The sequence below is a fragment of the Zalophus californianus genome, chromosome 5 (assembly GCF_009762305.2).
Source record: "Zalophus californianus isolate mZalCal1 chromosome 5, mZalCal1.pri.v2, whole genome shotgun sequence".
Lineage (NCBI taxonomy): Eukaryota > Metazoa > Chordata > Mammalia > Carnivora > Otariidae > Zalophus > Zalophus californianus.
In genome coordinates this window covers 82981787-82989654 of record NC_045599.1, presented here as the reverse complement: position 1 = coordinate 82989654, position 7868 = coordinate 82981787, and the positions used below count along the sequence as shown (strand labels likewise).

At 35.1% G+C, this 7868-nt stretch overlaps 1 pseudogene; it reads right to left on the bottom strand.

Moving 5' to 3' along the window:
• Positions 1 to 4673: 4673 nt before the first annotated feature.
• On the bottom strand, positions 4674 to 5465 carry LOC113929274 (annotated as a pseudogene).
• Positions 5466 to 7868: the final 2403 nt, after the last annotated feature.

Below are 7868 nucleotides of genomic sequence, written 5' to 3'. Positions count from 1 at the left end.
TTTACATATTTTAAATACCAGCTTTTTGTTAGATATGTAATTAAAATTTTTTCTTCCAATCTGTAGCTTGTCTTTTTATGTTCTTATGAGCTCTTGCAGGTCAAAAGACTTTAATTTTGATTAGATTCAATTTGTCAATTTTTCCTTTTACGTATCATACTTTTTTGTGTCAAACCTAAAAATACTTTGCTGAAAAATCCTTAAGACTTTCCTTCTTTTCTCTAAAAGCTTTATGGTTTTAAGTTTTACATTTAAGTTCATGATCCATTTTTAGTTTTTGTAAAATAAGCTGTGAAATTTAAGTTGAGGTCCATTTTTTGCCTCTGGCTGCTCAACTGTTCTCAGTACCACTTGTTGAAAGGCAGTCTTTCACAGACTTGCTTTTTTACCTTCCTACAAAGTCAGTTGAGCATATTTGTGGGGGCTATTACTGGGCTTTCTATTCCATTATGTGGATCTATGTGTTTATTTCTCTGCCAGAAGCACAGTGTCTTGATTACTGTAGCTATACAGTATACTTTAAATATCAAATAAAGTGATTCCTCCATTTATTCTTATTTCAAGATAATGAGGCCTATTCTAGAGCTTGTAACTTTCCATGTAAATTTTAGAATTGTCTATGTCTGCAAAAATCTCTGTTGGGACTTTTGTAGAGATTGCATTAAACCCACAAGTCCATTTGGGGAGAATTTTTATTATGCTGAGTCTCCCAATCCATGAACTTTGTATATTTCTCCAATTATTTAGGTTTTTTTTTATTTCTTCCATCAGAATTTTGTAATTTTAATATATATTTCCTGTACATATTTTGTCAAATGTATGTCTAAGTTTTCATTATGTCTGGAGTAATTGTAAGCAGTATTTGTGCTTTCAATTGCTGTTTTTCTCAAGCTCATTGTTAGTATATAGAAATACTATTAATTTTTTGGATATTAATTTTGTATCCTGTGATCTAGGATTCTAGGACTATTATGGTAGATTACTTGTGATTTTCTACAATCATACCATCTGTAACTATAGAGATAGATTTATTTCTTCCTGTCCAATCTATAGGTCTTTCTTACCTTTTTCTTGCCTCACTTCAGGAGCTACATCTTAGTATTACATTGAATGGGAATGTTGAGAGTCAACACTTTGCCTTTTTTCCCTATTTTATAGGGACAGCATTTTAACTTTCACCATTAAGTATAATTAAGTTAGTTTTAATGTCTTTACCAAGTTGAGTATTTAGCATTAATGTTAGATTGGTAAGGAATATTGCACACTTTTCTGCCCTTAGATAAGGATTCAATTCTCTGATTTCATCTTTTGAGATCTCAATCTTTGGTAGTGAGTGGAGCACCCTTCTTCTCGTCCTGACTACCAAGCCACTGTGCCTGCTCTGAGAATGTTATTGCCTTTAGTTTTCCATTTAAGGTCTCTGAAGGTATCTAGGAATAGGAAAGAAATTTTTCAAAACCACAAAAAGGTATAGGGCTGTTTTTACGGAGCTTTTGTAATAAATATTTCTCTTTAGCAGGAACCTATCAAATGTTTGTGTACAGTACACTTTTTTATTCTGTGGATGAGAGAAAAGAGTCGTCACCTATCTCTAACCACTAGTATACCCAAGTGTGTCAAAAATTTTCTTGATTGAACAGTAGCATACCTTATGTCACTTAATGTGAGGCCTTGCAGAGATGGAGCTATGAATTACTTGTCATATGATACACCATCAATTTAAATTCTTGTTAAGAGCCAGAGAAAGAGGAGTAGCATCCAAACACAGGAGCAAGTGAGAGCCAATTTCCCTGTGTAACACTTTCCCATGGGTAAATTGGTAACAACTTTTTAGACAGAAGGAAGATTCCTTGCCATAATAAGACAGTGTCTTCTGAAGTTCCCCTAAAGCCTTGTATTCGATTTGAGCAGCAAAGAAAACATGTTAGGTGAGTTTGTGTCTAAACATGTTCTATAACAAGTTAGTCATGTATGCCACAGTGAAGAAAGAGAGGAAGGAGCATAGGGACAGATATGCTGACCGAATGACTCATTTACTTCCTAAAAGTCTTAAGGCATGAGATACAGCTTCCTTTTTCTCCTTCAAGCTTACCTACTCTTCTCTTGCCTTTAAAAGGGATTTGTAGAATCACAGTGCTCTACTAACAATAAGACAGTATGTTTCTGACAATAGCTATTTGGGGCCAGATTATCTTAGTATCTAGCCTAAGAAATTCTTTTCTAGAGTAAGGCCAAGGCATTTGGTAGAAAACTTTAGTCATTTTATAGATTCAATGTCTTTTCATAAGCAAACTAAAAATATTTTTTTTTTTTTTTTTTACCATTCATCCAACAAACACATGAGTACATATTATGTGTAAGACTTTAAGGCTGAGCAAAACTGAGCTATTAACCAACCTTGTCATTACCATTAAAAACACATAAACAGCAAACAAACCAAAATAAGCAAACAAAAAATCCTCAATTCCGAATAGTGTCTCTTTAAATAAAAAAAATTGTCACTATTGAGTATATTTGGGAAAAAAAAAACAACCCAAAATCTGTGACTGATCATTTTAGAAGTTTGACTAAACTTTTTTTTCTGAGTAAACTATTTCTATTTACATCACTATGAATAACTATATGATTTCAGCTCATCCTTGAATTTATCTAGTGTCGTGAAATTCACTAGAATGAACCTGACCAATGACCATGGTTAAAAAAGAAGTCTGATGGCAACTTCTTAGAATAGAACCATTTACTTAACAACTTCCTTCCTTCCACTAATCTATTTCTATCTGGTCCATGGCCACATATAGTTTCTGCTTTCTTTCTTTGAACTCCTTCATCTTGAGTTTTGGAACAAATGCAGTATATTTATATCTTTCTCAGATTGTCAGCATTATTTCAACATTCCAGTTGACAAAGCATTTAGTTTATGAGTTTGGTATTTATTTATTTATTTTAAACAATTTTGTTATGCTTTTGTAGCCTAAAGTTCATAAGACTCATCAACCAAGAGATATAAATGAGGTCACATTAACGTTAATGTGGGAATTCCATGTTGGTGTTATCTTTTACCTGCACAACAACGGGATTTCAACCCCCTGAAAAGTCTCACTGGTACTCTTGAGACTCTTTAGGGAGTGTTTCACATTTGTTCAGTACTGATCTTACACATCACAGTATTGTTGTTTTACCCCCATGTCTCCACTGTTGATTGACTGTATCAACTTGTCATTCATCATTCTGCTATATTTGTCCTGATTATGATATCTCAATGCAGCCTAAACAAGACAGACTTTAAAAGGCACTACTTTTCTCTCAGTCATTAAATGACTTTCATGGAGGAACCAGGCTCAAGAGGCCTCATCCTGTATGATTCAATTAATATGATATTCTAGAAAAGGCAAAACTTTGGAACAAAGAACAGATCAATATTTGCCAGGGACTGTTGGTAAGGAAGAGGGTTGACTACAAAAGGGGCAGGAAGGAGGTTTAGGGGGTTATGGAACTATACCTTGATTATGGTTGTGGATACTCAATTTTATGCATTTGTCCAAATTCATAGAACTATATATTTACTGTATGTAAATTTTATCTCAATTAAAAAATATCCTTCATGAAAACATTTCTTTTAACTTCTGCCTACCCCTATAGTAGAATACAAACATCCTCTGTGGCTGAGTTGGATATTTGGGGAAGGGTACAAATTATAATCTCTTTCTCATTTTTCAGGCCTCATGTACCTCGTCCCCTTCTCTTTATCCAAAACAGGAGACTTTATGTAAATTTAGTCATAACAATAGACTAATTGGGCCAATGATTCTATTTCTAAATACACAATAAAAAGAAATTTTTAAATTTTCTTAAATTTAGTTGAAAATAACCTAAGCTTCACTGCAAAAATTGTTATTTAACAATATTTAACTCTAATTGGTAGGTTGTGTAATAATTTTGTTTAAAAAAGACCCATTTGATTGACTTCCTGTATGGCATTTTGTAGCAGTGAATTTGCAACAGATGGATATTCCAACAACTAAACAGGTCTATATTCCAGCATAACATTTCTGCTATCCTGATTTTATAGTCTCTGCTTTGAACACCTCCCAGGAGGTATTCCTTCCATCTTCATTGAATTGTGAAAATTAAAGTGATCTTTATATGTAACAGAAATCTTTCTCATTTAAACCCACTTACTCTGGTTCTTTTTTTCTTTTGTTCTAGAGTTTTCAATAGTTCTTATCTCTTTCCATTAAAAAAACTTTCAAAACTTCCAAATATCTGAAACAGTTAAGATGTCTTTCTTGAATACTCTTTCCTTCAACCTGGAGACCTCCCTTATATGATATGACTTTTATTTCCATATAGCAGCTTGATCCCTATTTCTTATCTGGTTTATTATCATTGCTATTTTTATTAATAGTTGTATTTATTTATTTTTCATATTTTCTTAAATCTTACTGCCCAGAACTGAACACATTTTTTTTTTCGAGTAGTGCAATGTTAACATCTAAGAAAGTAAAATCACTTCTGCAGCAGGTCATTAACAACTAGTAACACATAGAGGTCAATGGCACCAGAGCTTAAAAAAATTATCAATTGAGGACCCCTCCACTACAGGATAGGGAGCTGTATCCACATTATCAGCAATAGTCCCCCCACGAAATGCAAGCAGCCACATCCACCCTCCTTCAAGGGGTAGAACCACTATATTTGTCACATAGTTCAGCTACATTGTCACTGGAGACTTGGAACCAGCCATCCTCCTGGACATGGTAGAGGGTGACTGCACCTCCTGAGCAGGCATCTCTATAGGTGGCTTGGTAGATGGCTCGACGGGCCAGATCATAGGCCTGTTCCACCTCTAGGTCATAGGAGTAACCCTGATCCATGACCTCATAAGCATACACAGAGCCAGAACCTACAGAGAAGGAGGCCCCCGAGATCCGGTTTCCTTCACTGTCCACATAGTAGAGGCCAGGGCCTCTCTTATCCCAGCCACAGATCATGGTGCCCATGGACAGCCCCAGGCCTTTATACTGATACACCATGTTGGCAAGCAGCTTGGAGGCACCTGCTACCGAGATGCGTTCCTTGTTTTGAAGCTCATAGATTCAACATTGCCAAGCCAAGAGCGGCTCCCAGAAGCTGCAGTCCCCTGCACCCCCAGCCATGGTGCCCAGAAGGTAGGGATTGATCTCTATCACCTTCTTTACTGTTTGGGAGGCTATATAGGCATCGGCTGTGGCCCGAGAGTCCGATGCAACAATGACTCCATGTTGAAACTTGAAGGCCAGGGTGGTGGTTCCATGAAGCATTTCAATTCTCGGCTCCTCCGTGACACCCCAGTTGGGCAAGGCCAGGCTTAGCCCATCGCTGGGATTCCCTGGACCCAGGTCCAGCAGATCTGCATGACCCCCAGGTCTGAAAAACCCGAGCCCATTCACCGGTAGCGGCCTCTCCAACACACTGGCCAGTACCATGTCTAGTAAGCTTGAACACATTTCTTTAAGAGATCTGACCAGAAGAGATCAGAAATACCACAGTATTCTTTGAGGATTTTACATTTCTATTCATGTAACTTGTATGGAACAACAAATGACCCCGAATAGCCAAAGCCATCTTGTAAAAGAAAAGCAAAGCTGGAGGCATCACAATTCCTGATTTCAAGTTATATATACAAAGCTATAGTCATCAAAACTGTATAGTATTGGCACAAAAATTGACACACCAATGGAACAGAAAAGAAAATCCAGAAGTAAATCCACAATTATATAGTCAATTAATCTTTGACAAAGCAGGAAAGGATATCCAGTGGGAAAAAGACAGTCTCTTCAACAAATGGTGTTGGGAAAACTGGACAACAACATGCAAAACAAGGAAACTAGACCACTTTCTTACACCATACACAAAAATAAATTTAAAATGGATTAAAGACTAAATGTGAGACCTGAAATTATAAATATCCTAGAAGAGAACACAGGCAGTAACTTCTCTGACATTGGCTGTAGCAATTTTCTTCTAGATAGGTCTTCTGAGGCAAGGGAAATAAAAGCAAAAATAAACTATTGGGACTACACTGACATAAAAAGCATCTGCACAGTGAAGGAAACAATTAACAAAACTTAAAGGCAACCTACAGAATGGGAGAAGTTATTTGCAAATGACATATCTGATAAAAGATTAGTATCCAAAATATATAAAGAACTTGTAAGACTCAACACCCAAAAAACATATAATCCAACTTAAAAATAGACAGAAGACATAAACAGACATTTCTTCAAAGAGGACATAAAGATGACTAACAGACCCATGAAAAGATGCTCAACGTCACTGATCATCAGGGAAATGCAAATCAAAACTATGATGAGATATCATCTCATAACTGTCAGAATGGCATAACACAAAGAACACAAGAAACAACAGGTGTTGGGAAGTGTGTGTAGAAAAAAGGAACCCTTGTGTACTGTTGGTGGGAATTGAAATTGCTACAGCCATTGAAGAAAACAGTATAGAGGTTCCTCAAAGAGTTAAGAATAGAACTACCCTAGGATCCAGTAATTGCACTACTAGGTATTTTCCCAAAGAATACAAAAACACTAATTCCAACAGATACTTGCACTCCTACATTTACTGCAGCATTATTTACAACAGCTAAATTATGGAAACAGCCCAAGTGACTATGGATAGGTCAACGGATAAAGTAGACATGGTGTGTGTGTGTGTGTGTGTGTGTGTGTGTGTGTGTGTGTGCGTGTATGTATATATATATTTATATAAGTATATATATACATACATATACATATTTATATATATATATATATATATATACATAAAATGGAATATTATTCAGCCATAAAAAGAATGAAATCTTCCCATTTGCAACAACACGGATGGAGCTAGAGAGTGTAACACTAAGTGAAATAAGTCAGTCAGGGAATGACAAATATCATATGATTTCACTCATATGTGGAATTTAAGAAACAAATGTGCAAAGGGGATAAAAAAGAGAAAGAGACAAACCAAGAAACAGACTCTTAATTATAGAGAAAAACTGATGTATAGAGAACAAACATGATGGTTACCAGAGGGAAGCTGGGTGGGGGGGATGGGTTAAACACCTGATGAGGACCAGGTGATGTATGGAATTGTTGAATCATTTTATTGTACACCTGAAACTAATATAACACTGTATGTTAGTTAACTGTGATTAAAATAAAAACTTAAACACATCACATGCCTCCATCTGTATTAATACATATAACTCTTATTTTTAATACCTTCAGAATTTACATAACGTATATGAATATAACTAATGTATTTTATCCTTCCTTTATTTAGGATCAATGAGATAATACTGCAGTAAATATTGTTTCATAGATATGCTGATAGATCCCCAAAAGTAAAGTGGCTAAATCAAAGTAAGCGCATTGAAATTATACTACTAAATATTTCCTATTTTTTCATTTCCTTCAACAATGTATGACAGGATTAAATTTTTCACAATCTAATGAAAACAGTTACATCATATTCGCTCTACTTTTATCCTAGACCTTAAAGGAAGCAAGGTTTTATTTCCTTTTCACTTGCAGTTCTGTTTTGAAATTGTTTTATACCTTTGTTCATTTATTTTATTATCCTGCTTGTTCTCTTTAATCATTAAAAGATCTTTCTACATTTTGGTTATAAATATTTTGTGTATTATATGCATTTTTGATAAGCCAGACTTTCATATTAAACAGTAGATATCTTATATTACATACTATTTGTAACACATTTTTGTTACCTACGATTTAGGACTATGATGTTGTTAATTAAGGGTAATTAGAGTGTTGGAAAATGCCATACTTAATGGTGGTGAATAATTGCAAACATGGCCTCGCTAT